Source organism: Falco naumanni, chromosome 1 (assembly GCF_017639655.2).
Source record: "Falco naumanni isolate bFalNau1 chromosome 1, bFalNau1.pat, whole genome shotgun sequence".
NCBI classification, from domain to species: domain Eukaryota; kingdom Metazoa; phylum Chordata; class Aves; order Falconiformes; family Falconidae; genus Falco; species Falco naumanni.
The window spans coordinates 90,571,878-90,596,728 of NC_054054.1; the positions used below are offsets into that span (position 1 = coordinate 90,571,878).

The 24,851-nt window shown below is 40.3% G+C and overlaps 1 protein-coding gene across 3 annotated transcripts in view; it reads left to right on the top strand.

Moving 5' to 3' along the window:
• TAOK3 (TAO kinase 3) overlaps nt 1-24,851 on the top strand; it is a 95,128-nt gene continuing 70,277 nt past the window's right edge. For 2 of the 3 annotated variants that reach the window (XM_040605773.1, XM_040605793.1), the window contains exon 1: nt 1-153. The gene's annotated coding sequence lies outside the window, so the exon portion shown is untranslated. Of the gene's footprint in view, nt 154-20,862; nt 20,960-24,851 lie in introns of those variants that run through there. The other variant, XM_040605783.1, reaches the window with a different exon arrangement.

Consider the following 24,851-nt stretch of genomic DNA (forward strand, 5'->3'; position numbering starts at 1 on the left):
CGCGCCTGGCGGGGGGAGCCGCACCTCGGGCGGCGGTGGGGCCGTGGCAGGAAGCGGCGGGGACGAGGACGGGCCGGCGGACACCTTCCTTCTCTCCTCCCGCCTCTATCCCAGGCGCCGCGGACGTGGCCCGCTGCCGCCGGCCGGCACCAGGTGAGCGAGGCGCAGGGGCGAGAGCCGCGGCCGTGAGGCGAGGCGGCCGCCGGCACCGGCTGAGGGGGCGCGCGCCGAGGCTTCGCCTCTGACAGGCGGATCCCGCCGGGGTGGGGAGGCGGGCAGCGCCGGCCGGGGCAGCGGCGGGGAGGGGGGCGCTCAAAAAGCACTTTCTTGCCGTCCCGGGGGCGTGGGGGGTTCGCTACCGGCCCGGGGGGTGCCGGTGTCCCGGGGTCGCCTTACGGCGAAGCTCCCCGGGAGCTGCGCCCGCGGAGGGGCCCGCCCGCCCGCTCCCCTGGGGCCGTTGAGGGGCCGGGATAGCCGCCCGCCGCTTGAGGTGAGGGGGTCGGGGGGTGCGAGCCCCCCGGGCAGCTGCGCCCGTCCTGCGGCGGCTGGGGTGCGGGGGCAGGGGACGGGGGGCAGCTCCTCCGCGGGTCGTGCTGGTTTCCGCGAGGCTCCCGCACGCCGCCGCCGGGCGCGGTGGGGGAGCTGGCGGGGAGCTGTGCGGGAAGTTGGAGGTACGGGACAGCGGCTGCGGCGCGTTACAGTAACCGGTGCGGAGGAGGAGATGCCTCGGTGGGAGAGAGTGGACCGGGAGAGAGCAGGGAAAGCGCCTCGGTCCCCTTCACCTGCAAGCCAGGGACTCTGGCACTGCTCGGATAAGCGCTGTTTGTCCATTAAGATTACTACCCCTCAGATCTGTTTGTAAGTAAGTAGTTTAAAACGACATCAGTATTTGGCCTAGTGAAATTCAAGTGAAAAGGGGAGCTTGGTTACTGTCAGCTTTCTGTAAACTGAGTTGGCAATAATTAGATAATTCTGGTCTTAGCAGATGTATCTGTCCTTTTAATGACATTAAGAAATGATTTACTGTAGGTGCTGAATGTCATCTAGCAGCACTCATATTTGCGTGGGAAGGAGAAAGAAGGAGGACACTAGGCAAGTACTAAGCCTTTAGAATGTTGTTTTGTATATATATCTTTTTCCTCGTGTCTTTTTTTCCCCTCCACACCCCCTTCCACCTCCACCCAGAACATAAGGGGTATTAATTCCCTAATCCTATAACCATGATACTTTGAAAATTTAGTAGCCACAGACTAGCCCTTGTAGCATCCAGGTTTTCCTTGGTCACTTACTCAGCCTGGCCAGAAATGAGCAGCTCCATGATGGATTTGCTGTCCACAACCAGGGTGTTCTCCTCAGGATTGTGCTCCAGCAGTTGAACACTGATGTCGTAGGTGTGCGGAGTATTTGGGCTCAGCACACAGTCTAGTGGCAGTTGCCATGTTTGTTTAAAAACAGCAAAACAGGTGGTGCTGGTATGGCCTCCCTGCTGTGCAGAAACCTCCTAGCAGGAGGACTTACCCAGGCTGTGGGAAAGCTGTGCTCGGTTCTACTTTCTGTGCAAGAGGATTTCAAATCACTCTGCCCATCTCACAGGATAGTGATCTAAATATGAAAGCAGTTCAGGGTTCTGGATCAATGGGGGATGCTCCTCACCTCTTCTGTGAAAGCTGTTCCGCAGTACACAACATGATTAAAAATTAACTGGGTAAGAGCACAACGGAGGTGTGACACTGTTGGCCACAGTTTATGGTGTTCATGTTTGGGTGAGGATAAGTGGGCTCCAATCTGTTCTCTAAGGTTTGCTTATATATTTGCAACAAATGTTTAGGATGCTACAGGGCTTAGAGTTATGTAACTTACTTTGCTAGTAGTCATTACTTTAATATATCTTGTACTAGATCTATTAGAGTACGTGTGTTGGTATTTCTACATTGATAATGGATTGTTTATGAAGTAATATACCATGCTTGTTCCTTAAAACTATATTATTTCTGGTAACTGGCTAATTCTGAGTTCTCAGGGAGTAATGTAATAATAGGGAGTGTTTTAAATGTGAATACCTGTTCACAAACTCTCTGTTAACATTGAAATTCATACAAATATCTAACAACTTAATTCTTTTATGCGCTCTCAGAGAGGCTGCAAACTCTTCCTATCTGCATTAATGTATAGTTTTTTCAGGTTTTGTCAAATCAAGATTTCTTACTTAATCTATAGCTCATCATATAACTTCCTTTGGCATCTGATTTGAGGAGAACTTGACCTAAATTGTTTTCATATTGCAAACAAATTCTTCTGGATGTGTATTACAGTGATTCTCTGTATGTGCTTCCCTTTTGGTTAGTTACGTACATTATCAGTAAAAAAGGATCCTTGCAAGTCAAAACTTTTAAAGATTAGATGTTTCTACTTAGGTGCGTTCTGAGTATGGCTCTTGTATCAACAAGCTTTTTGCTGTTAAATTTATTTTTCATAGTGTTGCAGGATGGGGTGGTCTTTCAACAGAACCGGCCTGTGTGCCTTCTGACTAATCAAGCTGTCTTGCCTGTGAGAGAAACACCGTATGCAACTAGCCTCGAGTTTTCTGGGCTGACAGAGGCAGTGCAGGAAACCCTGTGGCCGAGGAGGAGAGGGCTACAGCGTCGGTGAAGTTTGCTGCGCAAAGGGTGGGGTCAGTGAGTTTGGAGCAGGAACAGAGTAGTTTTCTCCATTTACAGGTTTTTGTTCAGGTTGTTCTGCAGCCTCGTGAAATGCTGCAACGTTCACATTATGAGAAAAGGCAGAGGAAGAGGTGTTCATTAAATGCTTTCAGTTCTACTTATTTGTTGATTTTACAGGGAAAAAAACTTAGTGTCTAAGTTTGCTTTTAAACAGAAAACAGACCTTCTGTTTTAAGACAGAGTTCAGATTCTTTTAATAGAACCTATCTATGGTTCAGTCACAGAATTTACAACAAACTGAGTTTGAATAGAAGTGCAATTTTAGTATCAAAGGTATTAAAGAAGTAGTTTTTTATAAAATTGTATTTCAACACATGCTCAGCTTTTATAATAGATGTGCTTTTACACAACAGGAACAAAATAATCAAAGTTGTAAACCCAAAAGAGTGTTTTATTTTACACTTATTATTTTGAAACTACTTCCGTATTTTAAGGCCATTGATTAAATCAGAATGATTTGATTGCCTTTGGCTTAGTGCTGTGTAATAAACATTGTGCAATTGCATTGCGCCTGCTTGTTCATTAGTCCTTTCAAGGGTAGCTTAGTGAGTTTTCCAGACAGTCTTGTTATCACTCACTGAAATCACTGCAGTAGGTTTGTTGTCATTTATTGAGTGAAACATATTTTAGAAAGTATTGATCTGATAAATGTAGGAGTTCCTTAGATATTTTGGGTAAAAAGAAGGAAATCTCTTTTCCTGTTTTTACACAGGTAGCACACATTCTGTCTTTTCATTTTGATCTGCTGGCTGTATTACAGCACACGAAGCGCGATTGTATAATGTGCACCGCTTAAAATCATCATTGGTATTGCAGGCCAGGAACTGTAATCTATGTGAACCTCAGTTCCTAATTAATGAGGAGGAAAGTTGAAATAGAAATTAAAGTAAATTAATTGGGTGTGGTCATCATCTCCTCAGCTACTGAAGGCTGTTGGAAATCAGAGTGCTCTCCTAGTTAGTTATACTGTGGCAGTTTCTGTTGCATCTTTTTAAAGCCCCACTTCACAGCATTGAAGAGCAGTACTTCTAATGTGACATGTTGTGCTTATTCTGTAGAGCTATATCATGGGTATTTAATTTTTACTTCCTGTTGGAAATGTGAAAACATATGTTTGTAAAGGTCGGTAGGTTTTGCTCTCAGATTGGAGAAAGCTGGAGTACTGCTAGTATTTTATTTTTAAAAAAAAATTTGTTGTTTAAGTGAATTCAAAGAAATTGTGGCAATTTATTTGTCTAGGTGGCTCAGGTAAGCTTGCTGAGGATGGCAAAGAATGCATTTGATTTGAGCAGTTTCTAAGTTTTCTTGTTTGTATACTGATCCTTGTGTTTGTGTTGTCTTACTGGACTTTCCCTTTGTGTAAGAAATTGTTAGTTTAATTTGTAAGGGCAGGGAAATTTCAAATTTAATATAGTGAGCTTACAAAACAAGTTTGTCTGAGTTGTTAATGAAGTAAGCACTTATGCCCTTGAACAGGTAATAGCTTGATGTTGATGTAATTACTATTTTTTCCCCACCCTGAATATTAGGTCAAAATGGACTCTGGTTTATTTCGAATTTAATGAAACCAATGGTTATGTGGGAACGCGCAGTTGCATGCCTTCCTACTGAGCTACAAAAGGCTTTTAAATAAGGACATTCTCACAGTTTGTTTGACATAATTTCAGTCTGTCTTTCTGAATATTAGTATAATTAGGTATGGTTGGATCATGGGGGTTAGTTGGGCAAAGCTTGAGAGCATAGCTCATTCAGATGAACTAATCTTCATCAAGTTGCCTTTAAAGTCTTTGGCTGGTAAATTCCCCCTATTTGCACCCCCTTCAGCTGTCACTGTTGATTATGACACTGGGTTGAGAGACCAGGTAATTCCTCAAAAGAAGGGCAAATAGTGACTTTGATGTGCCATGTTTTCAGGCCTTCATGCCTTTGTTTTGGTATGAGCAGCCTTTATGCTGTGGGTTGTGCTGTTTTTGGGAAGACAGAGAAAGCTGTTTGTACTTAATCTAAGAAATTGTTACTTTAAGAGTGGAGATGTTAACCCCAAAGTCTTGGATAAACTCCTGTCTATAGAACTGTATGCTGCCTACTGCATTTCCCTGTAGTCTGAAATGTGTACATGGGTTTCTTTCGTATTTGTTTTGGGTTTTTTACTTTTCTCACAAACAACTCTCCAGAATTACTGTGATGTAGAGTGTGGCAGATGTTATGTTCCAGAGTAACCGCTCTTCAGCCCTAGGAGGAATTAATCTGGTATGTAGTGTATGTATTTTCACATTTGTTAAGCAGTTTAGGATGAAAGGTGTTATGACTACCAGATACTATAATCATTTTATGAGCTGGATGTCTTTATTAGATTGGAATTGAAGAATGTGTGCCAGATTTTGTGTACAGTGAGTCTGCTTCTGGAGAGACACAAATAGTGTGCTCACTTCCTACATTAAAACTTTTTTCCCTTTAATTTTAAGTAAGTGAGCTGCAATTCTGTTACACAGAATCTGGCATAAAACTGAGTAGATTTATTTAGGGTTGCCCTTGAACATTGTGAGTGTTTAAGCCAGATTTACAAGAATATAGTCACGGATGATTCATGTTGAGATGATGTTTTTCTTCCTTGTAATGGGACTATGTAGCATATGGTACCGCTGAAAATTGTTAAATGCAGAGCACTGATTTATTACACAGCAAAAAGTTTGGATTTTTAGTCTAAGACTGAGCAGAAAGCTTTGTAAACAGCTCTGGCTGCTGGTTTGTATTGGATGCACTACTGTGTTGTAGTGGTAAATTTTCAAAAGTATTCCTTTAAATGAAAACATCACTCTTCACAGTTGTGTATGTGCCCCCCATTGCAATGGAGTGAATATATGAACTCACTGGATTTTTCATTAAAGGAGTGGGGAATTATTTTATTTTTTTTTAAAGACTGCCTGAAACAGCTTTGAATGTATTGCTCAGCAGCTCTGCCTTGACAGTTCACCTAGCCTTTTAGCCATCCAGAGGGATGCTTATTTTCTTACGGTTCAGTCATGCTCTATGGGATGACAGCTTAAAAAATGAAATCCTTGTCTTATGTGGGAAGTAGAGGTATTAAGACTGTGTAAATACATAGTTTTCTTCCAGTCTAGCCAAAACCTCTTCCTTCTGTGTTTTGGCATTTGGTTTTGGCTTTTGTTGTCTTCTTTTTTTGACTCCTGGAGGGTTTTTTTGGTGGGGCAGATAGAAAAAGAAAATACTCCTTGACCCTTCCAGTGCGCAAGGGAAAGTGTACTAAAGTGCAGTTATAGAGAACATAAATTCCTGTTGTCTATTTCCTTGTGCTCTCCTGCTTTTTTTTATTCATCTTTTAGATGATTATAATGTTTTCGGAGCGGGCATAATTTCTGCTGTGGCTTTGTAGGTCTTACTGCAGTATAAGTGAAGCTCACAGGTGCTATAGTAATATAGATAATAAATAGCTGGTCATAGGAGTACATTGATTATGCTTTTTCAAAAATGAATTAAGCAATAAGGAGGAACCTTCCGTTTAAACCTTAGAGCAGTATTTGTGTTTGTCTTTTCCTTTAATAAAAAACTTGATTCTAATTTATTTGTAAACATTAAAGTACCGTTTAAGACAGACCTTATGCCAAATTTTGTACTGCTATAATGGCTTTACCATCTCATTAAAGGAGATGGGAATTAGGTCAAAGATACATAGTATCTATTAGAAAGAATATATATGCTCGCGCAGCTTTGTAAGTTTTTGCATAAAAATCAGATGAGTCTGTTGTCTTACTTGGTTTATGACAATCTGCCTTTCAGTTCAGGGTTACTTGTATGTTTCTTTCCTCTTATTTTGACTGGTTCAGGTAAAGTTTAAGTATGCTGTATCCTTAAGAAAAAAAAATACTTGACATCATTAGAAGACTGATGTTATTTAATAAAAGGAAGTAGTATCTATCGTTAAGGGAATTAACTAATGACCTCTTGTTACCATCGCCTCCAGGATCTTAGATCCTCCCTTCACTTGCCTCATTCTTAGTCATAGATTGGAAAAGGAAAACAGGCTTTCCCCCCTCCCCCAGCTCCTAAGCAGTTTCTCAACTTCAGATGAACTGATCGTTGACCTAAACCATGTGAATAAACTGAAGTTAAGAAAATACTCCCTTTCCTCTTGCAGAACATACTACTGTTATTAAAACTTGCCTAGCATGTCAGTTAACTCTAGTTCCCAGTTTTCACCTGTACATAGAATATTTTGTAAAAGCACTAGCCTCAAATGAATTTTAATTTATAACATTTTTAAGATTAACATTGGTTGTGGTTTCAGTTTTAACTCTAAGCTTCTTTCAAAAGAGGGGAAGAACATTTCTTATCTGGAAAGTATGCGAGTGGCAGAGCAGATAAGATAATTGAGACCTAAATGTGAGCTGGGATGGAAACAGTCTCTGTTAAGAGTCAGGTCTCATCCGCTTTGCCACAGTCAGGCGGTGCTTTAATGCATACTAATGCGATGAGTTTTCTCATCCTGTGGAGAATGCAGTGAATTTTGACTCTGCTGCTGCTTTTGCATTAAGCGACACGAGCCTTTAGCTGAAGTCTTAGAGGCTCATATTTTTACAGTCATGAGCTTTTTGTCATTTGGGAAGCAGGCAGCCAAAATAGGAGGATTTTATGGCTCTCCGGCCTGTAATCACATTTTGCTCCTAAAGTAAGGAATAGAAATAAAAAAAATGTTCCAACTTGTTGTTACACTTAGGCAGTCGTTTCCCAGAATTTGTGTGCATTTCCTTCTCTGTGGAGGATAACAAGCTTTCCATTTTCAGCTCTTCCCATAGACTAAAAGCACCTGTTATGGTGGTAAAGCATGTGTGTTCAGCACTTGATAATGGCCCAGGTGGGTGGGAGGTAGTAGTGCAGGTATCTAAAAGGAGAAACTACTGTAATTACCTTTTAATACACTGTCTTATTTTTACTGTAACTCTGCTTTTGCGATTTACAACTTTGTATTTTAGGGTTGCCTTACTAGAAAGTATGTAATTTCAAATGAAGTTTGACTTACAGAAGCAGATACAAGAGGCTTTTTTTTGTTACAAAATCAGTATTAGGCTTAGTATTTTGATCCAGGAAATCTAGTCCAGCAATTAGACCTGCTGCAGGTGTCAGAAGCTGTAATCCAGAAAAGGAGCTGGTTCTTTGTAGTGCCGTATCAACCATGACATAAATCAAAACATACTGAAGTTGCACATTTGGGAGTTATAGAAACTGCAACTAAATGTGTGATACACAACAGGAGCAGTTCAGATCCTAAAGGCTGACTGAATATTACTTTGGACAAGTGCTCCAAATCTCAGGTGTGTTGGGGTCCTTCTCTACATTTCAGGTTTCCAGCTTTATGTTATAGTGAGATTTCTGCTAGTATGGCCACGATCATTTAACACCTTAGAATGAAGTAGCAGAAAGTTGCTGACTAAGGCTTGTTGTTTATTTTCTTTTTCCTGGCTACCTGAGTATTCCAGAACAATGTTGTTTATATTTTTGAGCAGTTTTATTGTTTCTTGATATACTGAGTCCAAACCAGCCATAGGTGGTAAAGTGAGGTTGTGGTGTGATCTGTTACACATTTTGTATTGGATCCAGGCTCTGGAGACATCCAGAGAGGCAGAGGGTCAAGAACCCCAGTGTACTGACATGCAGGCTGGTGACTGGAGCCCCAGGCTACCAGTACAGCTCTGCTGGTGTTTAAGGTCAACTCCTTGCAAATATTTTAGGAAGGCTTATATTCAAATGCTATTTATAAGACCAGACTAATTTCTTTCTTCATAATGATGGTGTGTTGGCTGATGACAGGGCAGGAATCTGGAAGATCTGGATTCTGTATGCCACTAGTCAGCTGCATATCCGCAGGGAAGTCGTTTGCTAGCTTTCTGCCTCAGTTTTTTATCTGTATTTACATGGGGAAAAAAAAAAAAAGCTGACTAATACATGTCTCACAAGGCTATGAGAGCACAGTTAGTAGCCTCATGCTGTGAGACCTTTGGAAAACACTATAGGAATGTTCAAGGGGCTTATTATGGTTAAGGCCCTTGCAATGAGAGAACTGGTTAAGCCTGGGTTATTGTTAGACCATTCATTAAGGAGACTTAATAGCTGAAGCTATGATAGTAGCTGTTCCTGGTTTCACCTTCAATTACCCTGGGCAGATACAGACTGCTGCAATGCTGGAGCGCTGCAGTGATCTGGAGTAGAACTAGAGCATATACATTAATGTTTGAGTCTGCCTTGAGCACTTCATTTCTGTTTCACGGCTGGTTTTGCATGCAGGTCATGCTGTAGCCTAAGTGAATTTTTGCAGTTTAACATCATGATGATTACTTATTCTGCCACTAGTGAGCCCTTAGCCCCTTCTTGCCAGAAGAAATACTATATATTCAGCTGAATTTTTCCTGTGTGTTTGCCTAACTCTTTTAATCTGCCATGTTTTCACTTTAAATTGAACAAAACAGTAAAAAAATGTATTAGGCAACAGAAATTCTAGTACTTAGTATTAAAAGGTGTAAACTAAATATTAACCTCTTGAGATTTGGCCATCTTCAAGCTCAGGTTGTCCTTTTACAACCTGTAGTCTTTTGACAACCTGTGAAACTTCTGTGTGAATGCTCATGTTGTGGTTTTTAAAAATTCATTTGATAGTATGTTGGTAAAATACCTGTCAGAATTTTATCCCTTCTGGCCAGCATTATAATAAGCAACTATGCAAGAAAAAGAGAAAAAACGATTTTAAGAAAGACTGGCTATCAGGGTTTTTTTCCAAAACTAAGTAATCTTGTCAGTCGTTAGCAATGGGATCTTATTAAACTTTAATAACTTTCTTAAAATTCAGCAGTGCCACACTCGTGTACTTGAAAGTCAAGATACAGTCTTGACAACTGAGGTCTAAATCCCTGTATTTCTGTTTGTGTTTGGAGTTTCATCTCTTTATGATTGTATATGCAAGCTGTTTTCTGTGTCTTGACAATTTGAAATGTATTGACTGAAAGAAAATTACAGACTTGGATTCCTATTAAACACAGGGCTTGAGGAGGTAGAGATCAGGGGTTTGGGAGCATGAAATGGGTTGTGAATGTTAAATCATGAGTCTGTAAATTAACATGAATTTTAAGTTGATGTTACTGCTGAATTAAAACCAGCTGTTACTTTAGCCTCTCCTTGCCCCCAGTGAGTTGTGTTGGCATAACCTTTGTGCTACCAGAGTGTGATACACAGTTAGGAAACTGATCCAGTTCCAAAATAACCATGTTTAGCAAAGCCAGTGGTCTGGGGGTAGGAACAGACAGATGGGGAATGAGGGTGAGGCTGAAAGGTAGAAACTTCTCCCTAGGGAAGTAGGGGCAGTACTGCTGAGTTATACAATGAGTTATCTTTCTTAAAAAAAAAAAAAAAAAAAAAAAAAAAAAAAAAAGTAATACACCAAACAAAAAACCCCACATACTACTGTTGAGTGTAAATTCATGAGTAAATTAGTGAGTTTCACTTTCTGTTTCTTGTGCATGAGCAGGGTCTAGCAGCATTTGTGTTGTCTTGGGCTGCAAGCTGCAGGGCTGAAGACCCGAATAATCCAAATCAACATGACCTCCTTTCACTGCATTTTACCTTGTGTTCGGAAAGTGCTTTTTTAGGAATCCCATGTTCAGTGCTTTATATTACTTATGCCTGCCTTTTGGGTTTTTTAAAATGTTTTTGTGTTCAGATATGCAATATAAACAAGGAAAGGATTTTTTTGAAAGGCTGACATGTTTTGCTGTAAGTTAGTTGTTCAGTGTTTTATAGCCTATGCAGAAAAATACCCTTGCCTTAGGAAATGGGGGAAAACCACAAGCAGAATGCTTGTCTCGGGCAGTGAGAATACACATAAGCAAACAGGTATTGTCAGACACAAAGTTTTGTTTCATACTTCAGGTATACAACAGCTTTTCAAAATGTTGGGTCGTGGCACCGTATGACAGGAATCATGTGAAGGTGAAGCTATGTATTGATGTTAAAGTCCTATTTGTTCTTGAAGTGTGAGAATTACTTGCAGTATGTAACCAAGAACCTAAAATTAGAAAAGGAACCACCAATGCATATAAACTTTCTTCAAATAGATTGTTTCACTAACACAAATGAGGCAAGTTTCCATTTGTTTGCCTTTTTCTTTACAAAGATCTTTAGTTTAGGTAAGCAGTACAGCACAACAGCAATCTTTTGAGCATTGCTGAGCCCACCTGGCTTCCAAAACCATCCAGGGCATTTGTGGTGAATGTGTAAAGAATAAAACATCTCATTTAAATGACATTTGGCTTCTGGTGGCAGGACCTCCCTGTCCAAAGAGCACTTGCAGCTGTTGTCGGTGAAGCTGTGGGTAAGAGTCTCAAGGGTGTGTAGAGAGGAAGTCAAAGAACTTTCGCATTTACGATCTCTGTCTTCCCAGTTGCCTTAAACAAAAAGGACAGCTTAATTTGTGTCATCATTCATAAATTAAGAACTCTTGAGAGGTTCAGCTGAATGGTCTGGATGAAACTCCCTCTCTGTCCTGTGCTTTTGTATTCCTGCAGCTTGATAGCTGTGTTGGAGATGGTAAGATTGTGTACATGAAGAGTTACCGCTCTCATCTTGGGTGCCTGGCAGAAGGAACTTCCTAGTGCTGACTGCTAACATTGAAGAACCACGGGTGTTTGCTGCTGCTCTCAGCAAAAGGGGGATGTAGAGTGGAATCTACCTTCCCCCCAGCTGAAGATTGATTTAAGACAACAGTTGCAAAGCTCAGACTGACTTAATGAAATAGTTTGCTATCCTTCCAGTCACCAGAGGTCTGTCCTGTTTGAGGCAAGCAACTAGGAGGAGTTGTGGTGTGTTTTTTTTAAAAAAAACCAGGGTATTTAAAACCAGACTTTTGCACTTTGGTGGTTAACTGGTGGTCAGGGAGCTGCATCTATACGCAGCAGGGAAGATTTTGGTTCCTGTTTGGGTATGTGGCACACCCTGCCCAGGCTGCTGTGCCCAGCGGTTAGTGTTCCCTCTGGAGGTGCATTAATATGAGCTATATGACCTGGAGCCATCTCCTGGTCTAAGTGCATTTTTAAATAGGACATTTTAGTGTCAGGGTACCAGTAGAGAACAAAGTCTTTTGAATAACTGTCATGTGATTTATTCTGTCTTCTCAGGGGAAAAACTGTATGTGATGTAGAGGGGTTTTTCTAGTCATGAATTTGTACATGCTGCCTCTTTTTTTAGAGAGTGCAGATTAGAGGAGAACACCTTTCCTTTTTAGTGGAAGCTTGCAAAGATTTTTTGGAAGGCTTTTGCTGCTTCTGTACATTACTCTGATGTCTAGGACCACCTTTTGAGTGGGACATCTGCACAATTAAGTTTTACATTATCCTAGGTTTCCTTTTTTTTTTCTTCTTCACCCACTATCACTTTGTATCACATTATATTTTATGTACAAACAGTGAAACACAAATACACCTAAAATGTTCTCCTTAAAAGGTTGCGTGTTCAGGGAGGTTTAATCCCTGTACTGGCATTAACAGCAAGATAAATGAACATGCTGATGTTCTACAGTGAGATTAAACCAAATTTTTTTAGTGAGACATCAAGGTGGAGGGCGCAAAGCTCAGAAATGAAAATTGCTGTTCTATTTTATGAGTAGTCAAAATATATTGGAATTAAAGGCAAAACTGAAGTTGAGTAAATTGATTTTTTTTTTTTTAACTGCTTGTACTAAGAGCTCATTTTATGTAATTACTGGGGTGTGACTTTAAATTCTGGGCAGGACTTTGTGGCTTGTTAGCATCAAGTTCAGCTTGTGATGTTGCAATGAAGAAGGAAGTGAACGTGTGCATGCTTGGGGAGGGGGTGAGCAAAGCACTTCTGCCTAACCGCATAAGGTGGGAATTGCAGCTGGCTGGTTATTTTTAGCTTCTATCTCATTCTGAATGTGAATCTTTTTTTCATCAGAATGTTTGATAAATGAAGGTTTTATTGTTTTGAAGAATGTTTTTCACATTAAAAAGTACTAAACATAGACGACTTCTTCACCCTATTTTTATTCACTAAACCTTTAAGTCTTTTTAACCTCCCAGAGCTGCAGGACTGGGTGTGATGAATTTCGCAAGTATCTCCATCTGCTGTTAATTTTCGCATTTGTACGTCCGTAGCTAAGAGTATAAACATACTAGGGATTGGAAGGAAAGGTGAGAGACACCTTTTAGATCAGCCTCTGTAGCTGGAGAAATACAGAAGCTTAATTAAAGAAAAAAACTAAAAATAGTGGATCTGATTTTGCTCCCTTCTTGCAAAAACCTGCAACATGTTCGTAAGGACTTTTTTGTGGGTAGGAGAGACAAGAGATACCATCAGTTTCCATCAGTGTGTTTTCCAGTCACTTGTAGTAGTGATTCATTTTTGTTCATTTGTTCATCCTGGCCTGAAGGAAGACATATAGAATGTTTCCATTTTAAGTTCTTCAGCATAATGGATGAATAGACTTACCCTTCCTGTGTTGATTTTTGCCACAGTGGGTGAGCTTTCCTTCCTGGGATCAGTCTGTTTTGCTGCACTGGCCTAAAATATCCACTCTCTGAAAGCTCTTGGTGTGCTATCAGAGCACCAGTGGAAGAAAACGTTCTAACCATTTCACTTCAGGGTTGCTGATCTTAAAATGCACTGATAAAAATAACAAGCTTTCTAAGCACATATAGCAATGTTTTCCTGGCTCCCTGCCTCTTCCTCCCATATTAGATGCCATTAAAGGCTACCAAAACTCAGCAATCCCCAAGTCAAGTGCGTAGTAGCCATGTGCATTTACTGCAGCATTAATAGTTTATTCTGGGCTTTCTTAAAGAAAATTAAGGAAATTTTTAATAGATGGAAGCCCTCTGCCTGCTTCCATGGTATGGTAAGTATCATGCAAGCAGCAGTAGTGCATGCATGCTTTTACTGCACCAGGTAGTATTCTTCAGCCTCTGGTAACAAGAGAGAGCTTGGGGATCCTGAGTTGTCTTCTGGTCTTTGGTTAGACTGCCAGCTGCACAAGTTGTGTTGCTACTTTTGTAAGGAATAGCTGTGAAACAGTCAGCTCACTTCAGAAAGGCCAGTAAAAAGCATTTGGAGTTTAAGTACTGTCTGTATCTGCTGACTTGTCACAACAGCTCTGAAAAACAGTGATGACCAGAAGAGATGAAAAGCTTTCTGTGTGCAGCAGAAGGTACGTACCCTGCTGTAAGTTTGGGGCTGAAAGAGCAGAAGTAGAGATGGCTCATGGTAACCTTTAATAAACAGCGTGGTGCTGACATGACAGTGAAATGCTGCCATATTGGGGTACTGGGGCATATATTTTCTCTCCTTATTCACTCTTATACAATGTGTCTTGAAATTATTTTTATACTGCTTTAAACTGGCTCATGCTGACTCAGTTTAGCTGTGAAATTCCAAGGACTTACAATTTAGAGTAAGGTTTTCCTCTATTACCAAAGCATCTCTTCTGTTGATCTTGAAGGATCTGCTGCTCTCCCTGTCGTCTTCTTTCCCCAAGACCGTTTCATTCACCAAGGTCACGTTAGGCTCAGTCTACATTTGCAAATATGTTTGTGGTGGCTCTTTCACATTTTCTGCTGAAGAAGCTGCATTGAAATCTGTGGTGTCTGATACTAAATAAGAAAGACCTGGTGGTGAATGCTTTCAATTACTGGTTGCATAAACCAACTCTGGTAGGAAGCACAGGGCTAAGAGGCATTTCCAGGCCAAGAGAGGCAGAATTATTTGTAACAGTAGCTAAATTCCTTGTAACTTTTCCAGAATCTTTATAATCTGGGCATATTCCACTGTTCTCAGAAGCAGCTTTAAAATTTTATCCTCCCTCCTAAATTACATGCCAAATGATGCATTTACAGAATTGAATCAAGAAACCTCTGGTGGCTCAAATGGAAATCTCAAACCCATATGTAAGGTTCTTCTGAAGTGTGTAACTTACAGCAGGTGGTCAGGAAGCTCTGCTGCCTGTGTTGGGACTGACTTAAACCCACATCTCAAACCCCCAGAACTTCCAAGGACAAATGTGTACCAGAAAACAGACAAAATTTTGCTGTGGAGTATGTTTGAATAGCTTCTGAGCATTAGAATATTTGCTGGCCTGTAATTAATTTCAATTATGATATGTTTTGATTGGCTGTCAAAAACATGCTTTTGAATTTGATGCACATCTTGTGCTGGTCATCTTGTTCCTTGTCCTTAAAGTGGTTGCCCTCTGTCTGTCCCTGTCTTTGGAGGTAGTACAGCCTCTTGAAGGACACTTTGGCTTCTGTGTAGCCTTTAAAAATGTGCTAGTTTTGTTTAGCATTTGTCTTGGGTTACCCTTTGAGATTTACAGGGCATTTTATGTTTGTTTTGACTGTTAATTTATCTCACTTTCTCAGTAAGTCCAGTCTTTTCTGGCAGTGGGTTGTAGGATGGGAGGATTAGGATGTTCTCGGAGCCTGTGTTTGGAGTGCTGTGCTTCAGGGTGAGCGCTTGGATTCTTTTTCCCTTAGCCTTTGTGTTGAATGTGTGATTGAAAAGGCTGTGAAATTAATGTGATTATAGAAATGAAATCAAGGGTTTGATGTCTTAATCATTCAGATATGAAATGACCTTGCTGCTTGTGCTTCCTTTAGCGCTTCCATGGTATTGGCCCATCTTTGGTAACAAAATACTCTAAGAGTCTTGCTGTTGCATAGTGGTGGGGCTTCTTCCACTCAGCTCATTTATTAATTGGAAAGCGTGGCACTGACATTTCAGTTGAAAACTATTTTACACTCTGCAGACTTAAATGTTACTGGTCCTATTTACAGTATAGTGGCTGGTTAATAAATATACACTTGGCAAGCTGTGGGATGCTTGCCTGCTGTGTTATTATTAACATGTGGTGGAAATGGTTGTCTTCCCGAGTAACACTCATATAGCTATAATGTACACAAAATGTTTTTTAAAACACTATTTTAAAATGCTAGTGTTCATATTCAGCTGTTGACCAGAGGTGTGAATGATGCAGTGATGAGAGTTGGTGGTCTTTAAATTGATGAATTAATGCAGATGTATTTCAGGGTGTTTTTTGTTTGATTGTTGTGGGTTTTGTGTGGTTTTTTTAAGAAGCATTTTGAAGCTGTACATGTTCTGTGTGTGTATAGTAGGGTAGCTAAATCATACTATGGAAAAGACCAGTTTAAATCTACTTAATCCAGGCTAGGTGAATGTAGAGCTGCAATATAAGATTCCTGATGCCTGTTAGTGTAATTTAGCCTAGACTTACGGGTGCACAATGTCATACTGAAAACAGTGTCATGCTGAGCTCGCTCTGCATCCTATGAAGCCACCTCAGGGATGCTACGATTTGTGAGCACTGTCAGCTGAAAACTAAATTGGGACAACCAGATCACTGCATGGATTCTGCAGATGTTCTTCAGGTGGAACTTCCAGTGATGACTGACATCATGTGCCCAGCATTCCTTACTGTTTGGAGATCCTGCTGAGTCTTAAAGCTTCCTGATTCTGCAAAATCAGTTCTTGCAGTTCTTGTGAGTGGGGGGAGCAACAGTGCTCTACTTCTCTCCATCAAACAGTTAAGCTACTTAGAAGCCATAGTTTTATTCTTTATAGAGAGGGAAATAAGACAGTGCAAGCACACCTTTATATTATATACATAATTGTGCTTACATTATACACTCTTCTTGTACTAATACAAACTCTTATGCATACAGTTAACATTTTACTAGAAAGGTGAAACATGACAAACATGAAAATAAAACAGCTACTTGTGAGCTTTTCTTCAGACTCCCAGAGATCTGTGTGACAAATCTGTTTTGTTTTGTATTTTAATCATGCTTCCTGTAGCTTAACTTAAAATATGTTAGGGCAGATGTTTGCCATTGTATGCATAGGCCTCCCCATCTAATGTACTTTCCTGTTGCTTCAGGGAATTTGGATTTGCATTTTTTGGAAGGCAGGAGGGACCTGGGATTTGAATTGATTTCCATATGTAGAAGTTTTGGTTACAGTGTTCAGATTTTGTATCTTCATCTTATCTGTGTAGCACTGATTGCAGCTAGAAACAAGATATTGGATACATTAATATGGTTGTGTTGACATGGTTTGATTCTGCTTTGATATTGAATGAATTGCATTGCACTTGAAGGCCACATGACGTCTGAAAAGAGAAGACATACTGGTAAAATTTATATTCTCCTTTGGAACTAAACGAGCCATAAATTGCTGCGGTACAGGTCTGTGCCTTACTTTGTTGCTACCAACTGTAGTGATGTGGTTCGTTTGCACAAACCCTGAATTTATTGTACATATTTGCAAAGAATTCCAGCTACTTTGTATGGTGTGATACCTGGAAATGCCCTAATCAGGTCTGAAGAAAATTCAACAGCTGGGAAAAAATAAAATCATCTTAGGCTATGTCTGATGCTGATAAGAGGGTTCTGTGAGTGCTGGGGAAAACTGTGTGTTATTATAGTTGTTTTATCACCTGCTATGGAAGGCTTGCTTATACCACTGATTGCAGAATAAGCAACTTTTATAAGTTGAAAGTTTAACTGAAAGTTTCTAGTTGCTGCTTTGAACTTGCTCGTACAGTTCTTGTTACAGTGCTCCTGTGGTAATTAAGCACTTGTCAACAGCCAAGTACTACGTAGTTAACTTTGTTCTTGTTGACATACTACTGCTAATTTATTACAGTAGCATTGAGGACTATTCAAATATAGTGCCACATTTAGCAAAGCTATGTAGGAAATCATATTTGAGTTCATGCTTGGAGAAATCCATTGTCGCTATAAATATTGCAGATAAATGGGATGTGTCCCATTTTACAGTAAGTCTCTTGTCTTGAGAGAGCTAACGACCGGTCCGTGGTTGTACAGGGAGCCTGTATGAGTCTGGGAACTAATTGTCAGTAAAGACCACATTCCCTCTTATGGACTGTTACTGGGACAGCAGATAGGTTTTTTTTGTACTCAAATGCTGGGGCTTTAATTCTCTTTGCAGTCCCTTTCATGGTGAAAAATAGTGAATTTTATTGTGTCAGTGGTATTGTGGAAACAACTGTCCTTCCAAGTAGTTCAGCCTTAATGGGATGGGGTGTTGCTGGTTTGTGGTGGATTTGTTCACTCCATTGATAGATGGGGATGTAACTTAAAGGTATTCAAAAGTGAGGTGGAATTTCTCCTTTGTCCTACTGGATTTTTATCAAGAGTCCTGGTAATTCAAGAAGGCCATCTTGTACTTTCTGAAGGTGACACTACTACTATTCAGTAATTCTAGGAGCCTGAGGGCTTATCTGGAAGTGTTACTAGTTTGCTACTTGCGCACAAACGTTTGAGCTGTCATTATCAGCTTAGAAGTCAAAACCAAAAATGTATTGTTATTTGGAGTACGCCACCAGTGCTCCAAGACTGTATGAATCTTCATAGATATCCTGTATCCTCCTAGTTTCTTTGCAGCTGTATTGACCATTTGACCATATTGAAATTGGTCAAAACAATATAAAATAACTTCATAAAAGTTTGGCTTGGAACTTGAATTTGTGCCTAGCAAAAGACTCGTCTCATCAGTACCTAGTAATGTAAAAACTAATTCTATGTTGTCAGTGAAGTTGCATTCTTTCATTAGAAGATCATCTGGTAATTCGACCTGGCTTTTAAAATACATATTGTTCTGACTGACCAACCTCAAACCTAGAACTCAGGTAAATTTATATTTTCCACATCACAGTCCATCTCTTACAAAAGGTAGTTGTGGACTGCTTAGAAAGTAAGAAAGGTGAACATAACCAGAATGCTTTTAAGTTCAGGACAGATCGGGATTTACTCCTGAGGTGGCTGCTGCTGTGGATGTAGCCTCTGAGAGGTTTTTGTGGGACTCAAGCATCTGAGAGGAGGAACAGAATGAACTGGCTCTGCAGTGTGAGGGATCTAGCTGTCAGCAGAGTAAATGTAACATGTCTCCGTGATAGGGGCCATCTGGAGATGGGGGAAGGAGTATGTCCGTTGAAAATGAGGCATTTCTATTGTAGTATTTTGGAGTGGAGAGAAAAATGATGCAGCACTTGAAGACAGAGGCAAGTGCTATGGGGTGTTGAAGTTCCGTTGTCTATTTACTTTCTTCCTTGTAAGTGTCTTCAAATTAATTCTATTTGTTTAAATTAGTTTTTCTTCCGGTATCTTCTGTCCTTTAATATATCTTGACAAAATTTATGTTGCATTCAAATGAACTGGGGAATGTTTGCCCAAAGTAATTTTTCTAATTGTAATCTTTTATTTGAAATTTGCTGTCAGTATGTTAAATATAATGTGTGTTTATTGATAGAAGTTATTTCTTCTCATTCATGTGGGCTGCCTAACTGATTCCTAGAAAATATAGGGGGATTTCCTACTGTGACTCATCTTAGAAGTAGCAGATGCTACATGCTCTCAAACTGTTTATGGTTGTTTCTGAAGTCTCAATAAATATAATTGAGTGTTGGGGACTCAAAAATATATTGGATGACCTTAGTGATTACACACTGCTACTGTTTTTCCCTTTTTAATGAGGATACTTATGTGAAATGTTTATAAAGGGTGCTTTCTTCCATTTGTGTTCTTTAGCAGTACCGTGAAAATGTGTTTCCATTTTGAAATTTCATTTTCACTCTGCTGTCACCAGGGAATGGCTCTAGCTGTAGTACTCTAGTAGGTCTCAGAGATCTTCCCCATCTTTTCTTTTTTTTTTTTTTTTTTCTCTCATTTAAACACTCTTTAACCCCAGGGGTTAAAGTAATTCTTGAGCCCTATGCCACTCACAAGCAATTCAAGCACCAGTCCCTTATCAGAAGTAGATGCAGTCCCTGGCAGTGAGTCTGTGCTGCTGTAGAGTTTCTGCGTAGCTGCACATCTCAGATACAGGAGAAGTGAGTCTGCAAGTGCTGTGCAATTGTCAGCAGACCGACAACTTCAGTGCCTCTGAAGGGCTGAAGAGTATCTTACGGTGTAGCTTCATGTTTGATGTGGTCATGTTTGGGTGTGCAGCACCACAAGGTGGATGGGGTTAAAGATGCCAAGGAACTGTGCCCAGCTGGAATGTCCACCTGTAACTGGCATTTCTCTGCAAACTGGGAATCGAAGAGACAAGGAGCTGCTTGGGCTGGAGGTGCTGGGAATGCCTGCCCTGGAACACAGCTTCCCCTGTTCTGCCAGCTGAAGAGGCAGGGTGAGAGAGGAGGGTGGAGAAGGAAAGGACAGAGACGTTTTGAAAGGATATCTAAGGGAGGGGCTCTCCTGCAAGCTGGATGTGCAAGATACAGAGCTCTGGCTTGCAGTCTTAAGGATCAGTTCTGGTTCCAGAGTTGTCCAAATAAAACCAACCTACTGTTTCAGAAGCTGTCATGTCAGTTTCTTCCAGTGTGGAGGTCTGGATTCCCATGCAGGGAGAGATCTTGCCTGGAGGCACACAAGGTGCTCCAGAGAAGCCCCAGAGTGTCAGTGGAGTGCTGTCACATCCAGACCCACTTTCAAATCCAAGAGAACCATAAGGCTTGCTCTGTTCCGCAGTTGAGAGCAGCTTGCTGAGGTTAAAATATAAAGCTTTGGGGAGCAGCTGAATGGCAGGCAGCTGGGCTGTAGGGTGCAGGCCTCTGCAGCGATGCCCTTACCCAGCTTCTTTGTGTAGTAGAAGTTTAAGACCTGGAGAGATGTAGCCGTCTCATGTTTGGGGAATATTCCCTAAATTTGCTCCCTTGATTGTCCAGGAAGTGTGGTGTTTGTCTCCTGGCGTGTCTTATGAATATATTTTAATGTGGGGCTTGTCAGGTTAGGGGGGTTGCCCGTCCTTGTGTTGGTAGCTGATATGGAAGTGAACAGAAGAACACGGGCTAGTGCAATGTTGTTAGAAGGGCAGCATTTTTGTTTGGAAACACTTAAATGAGTAGTGCTACCTTATCTTCCTGGACATGCAGTGAAATATCGAAGGAAGGATGGAATTACATTTATTGTAATTTTAATGGGGAAATGGCAAGTCCTTTAAGTGCTTTTCCTACTACTCATCATACTGACTGGTACCTCCTCCAGATTGCAGAAATGGGCTTTTCCTGTAGTTACGGTAGAGTGAGCAAGCAACAGTTCTCAGTGGAAAACTGCAATGTTGCATTTGTAAGGAGAAGCCAATTTTGCAAAGCTAGACACAATTGGCGTTCCCAGCCCATGGTTGCTGTGGTAAGTGGAGCAGGGAGGGGTGCTTCATCCCTGCTGTGCTGGGGAAAAGGGGAAGCCTGGAGCTGAACCTTGCTGCGGCATTGCACTTCCTTAGCAGAGCAAGATGAGAAGGAGGCAGTTCCTCTGTTTGGCTTCATTAATAGAGAGTTTAAGCACAGGATAGGTTTGCTCTGTAATCTCTTTGTACTCATATTCTCTGTGAAAGCGTGCTCTTGACTGAGGAGAGGTGTAGTTGTGGTTTTTTAAGTGTCTGTACGCAGCATAATTTCAAATTGTTTTGAAATATCTGTGTTTGAGTTTGAAAGAGAACTTCTTTGTTATTTGTTTCAGTGGGGCTTTGGTTTGTTGTTTTTTTTTTTTTACCAAGTGGGGATTTTTGTTTGGTGTTTGTATATGTATTTTTTTTCAAGTCACAGAATACTGAAATTTGACTAGGTGAGAAATGTTCAGCTCTGCTGATGTATGTTGTTTGTATGTAAATATTTGGTGTTTTTTTCCCGTAGTTAAACTTCAACAATGTTGTTTTTTATGGTATTACGAGTATTATGATGAGAAAATCACAAAACTGTGTGGTTATTTGATAAAAAAGAACTGATCAGAAGAATTCAGTGTACTTTCCCCTGAAGGGTTTCCCTCCTTGGAGACAACTGCTTTAAACTTGTAAGATATATGTCTAAAATTCATGGTAGCTCTGGTAATCTTTATAAGGTATTCATTGTTGCTGTACTAGATTTAGTTATACATTTGTACTATTTATAGATTAGTTAGGAAGACAGAAAAGAGTTTTTTCTCTGTCTTCCTTCCTAGAGCATCCTGTCCTAATGGAAGGAGTCACTGGATGCGCCTGTACAGCAGTGACCTTGATACAGTTGTCTTTCTGAAGCCCCCTGAGCTCCTTTAGGATTTTGGGCTGATGTGGCCATAGAGTAAAATATTGAACTATCATGAATTTATTAGTTAATGCTATAATTTTTCATTCTTTTAATTTGTGGTAATATGCCCCAGTCTGCAAAAAAACCTTACTTCATTCATAGAGCATCTCAGTAGTCCTCAATTAAAAATATTTGTCACTTAAGCACTGTAGTGCATAGAGAATATAGAATCATCTTTTAGTATTTCAGTCAGCTTTTAATTTCTTCCCAAATATATAAATATATATAGTTTAAAAAAAATAACTGAAGAACTCTACTTTTCTGGCTAGGGTACAGGGTTGGATTCTTTCACAGTTTTGCCACTAGTATCCCCTCTAGGTTCATTATGCCTTAGATGCTGAATCCATAAAATAGGGCTGCTACTATGTACATGAGGCACCAAGAGCTAAAATAGTGCTGGAGACTTTCAAAAACTGATAATTCTTTGATTTATTCATGAAGTGGGGAGCATAACTCTTGAAAATTTGATCAGATGCCAGTTCCCTTCAGTAGCCACTCAATTCAGAAACCTTTTTATAGCTGTGCTAACATCTCTGAAGACTGTTAGGCTTAATTAATGTTTAAGACTCTTGAACAGAACATGTCATGAAAAGGGAAGCTTTTCTAAGGGACCGTAGGGAGGCAGGCAGGAGTTTTGCTTCAGGGAATAGGAAGGCAAAGGACATACCAGCATTTAAGTAGAATAAGTTTGTATCTATTCTCTCACGTAAAGATATCCTGTTTGTGTTTTTTAGAGAATTACTGTTATTCAGTGTGCTGAATTGACAGGCATGTATGCAGAAATTTTCACGTGGACTTTGTTTTAAATGTCTAAAGGCAGTTTTAGTATTAAAAAAATTATAGAATGGTTTTGTTTAAAATTATGTACCCCTCACAAAAAGTTTTTCTGTGGTGTGAGTATTGCTAAGCCTGATAAAATGGTCATGAAAACACTCAGTCAGGCAAAACTGCCTTGAATTTTTTCCACTGGCAAAACAAAACAATATTTATATTCTCTCAAGGGTCAAGGATGGTGACCGTTCCTCTGGGAAATTGCATCTTTTCTTTGTGCATAAACCTGTTATGGATCCTAAAATGAGTATTTTCATATGAGCACTGACATTTTCCTGCACATATGTCTTCTGTGTAATGCAAAACACTATCAAACAGCAGAAAACCTTTATCCTGCGAGCACATTCAGTGCTTCTGCTGCTGTAGTAAGGTTGCATGATATTCTTTATCAGTAGAAGATTGTTTTCCTGTATTGAAAACTTGCTTAACAAATGTATCAAAAACCCCTCAAACCTTGTTTCCCTGCACTACCTCCTCAACAGGTACTTCTTCCCCGAAGTCTAAACTATCAATGGTAAAATGTTAAGTAGAAAAGAAACTGTAATCACAAGATAGGAATGGTTGCATGGATGTTTGTATACATTTGCCTGGACAAATATGATTGGATTATTTCTGGAGAATTTGCCTTAATATTGTAAAGTGTGTATTTTGTAGTTGTCTTGTACCTATGTGAGATATGGGGATCTGTTTCCTAGAGGAATTTAAACTGAGTGTCCATACCCAAACAGGTGAAGGTATGGCATCGTTAACAGAGAAGAGAATGAAACATGGGAAAATGAGTGTTGCACCCAGCATTTGCGATGGGAGAAGGACTTCAGTTTGTCTTAATAGAAAGCAGAACTGGAACAGGCTGACATAAACGACTGACTTTTTCTGATTTAAGTCCAACAACGTTGCCTGCAGGGGAAAATACTCTTGGCAAAGACGCTGCTAGTGATGAAAGCTTTACTGTAACAGTTAAGCTTAGTTGTCTTTAGATAAAAACCTCATGTATTATTTAATCTTCAGTCAGGCTTTTTTTTTTTTCCTGGTTAAAAGGGTAACAAGTAGGGCATCAAGATCATATCAATGAATGAACTTTAGATGTTTTATTCAGCAAAAAGACCCTTTTGGTTTATGTTAAAAAGTTTAATGGCTTAATTGCATGAGATTTGAGATTATTTTATGATACTGAAATTCTACTACAGTCTTCAAAGACTACTTTGTTTACCCTTGCTGCCAAGGCAGAGTTTGCAGAAAAAAAGTAGTGGAGGATTTTTTAATAGAAAATGGGGAGTTATTGTCAAAAATCAAACTCTGTAGCATAGACTTAATGTTAAGGATGCCCAGTCATGTCTGGTGGTCTTGATCTTTTTTTTATTATTATTATTTTTATTATTTTTTGTTTTCCTGCAAAGTCAGCCTTGATATGGCAGAGAGTGTAAATAAACAATTGTATAACTAGGGCCTTGCTCACACAGTAATGTTAACTTGCAACTATTTTATGTCAGTATCTGTCCACATAAAAAAACCTTTAAGTGGTCAAGTGATGCCTAAACATTTGTCTCTTGAAATCACTAGGCCGCAGCTACTCGAGTGGCTGTGTTTTAATCCAGAAGGGTGGAACTAATCTGTTTGGTTTGTATATGTAGGGAACCTTGCAGCGTGGCTGCCCTTAGTTGTGCAAAGCTAACACTGGAGAGTGAGGAGAAGCAGGGTGCTGTGGTGCAGACTTGTCCCTGCTGGGTGTAGCTGCTCCAACACACCCTCGCTGCTCACCGCCAGCACTGTGCTGCAGCTCCTCTCTGCTCCAAACCCAAGCATCAGCTGGAAGAAAGTTCTTTAGATAAATTAGGAAATCATGGAGCACTGGGATGCTAAATGGTGGTATTTCTATTGGGTTAGCTTTGGCAATGGTCAAATGTAACTGCTTGCCAGTGGGGACCAGTATTGAGCTGCAGCCTTGTACGTGATGGGAGCCATGGAATGCTGGCTTGTGTGTTACTTTTGCTTGATATTTTGATTAGCGTATTATCCATAGTAACCAAACCTCAAATAATAACTCTTATTCCCAGAACACCCTTGGAATAAGTTTGACAGCTCCAAGGAGCTTTAGAAAGTGTAACTGGAATTTGTCTGTTAGACAAAAA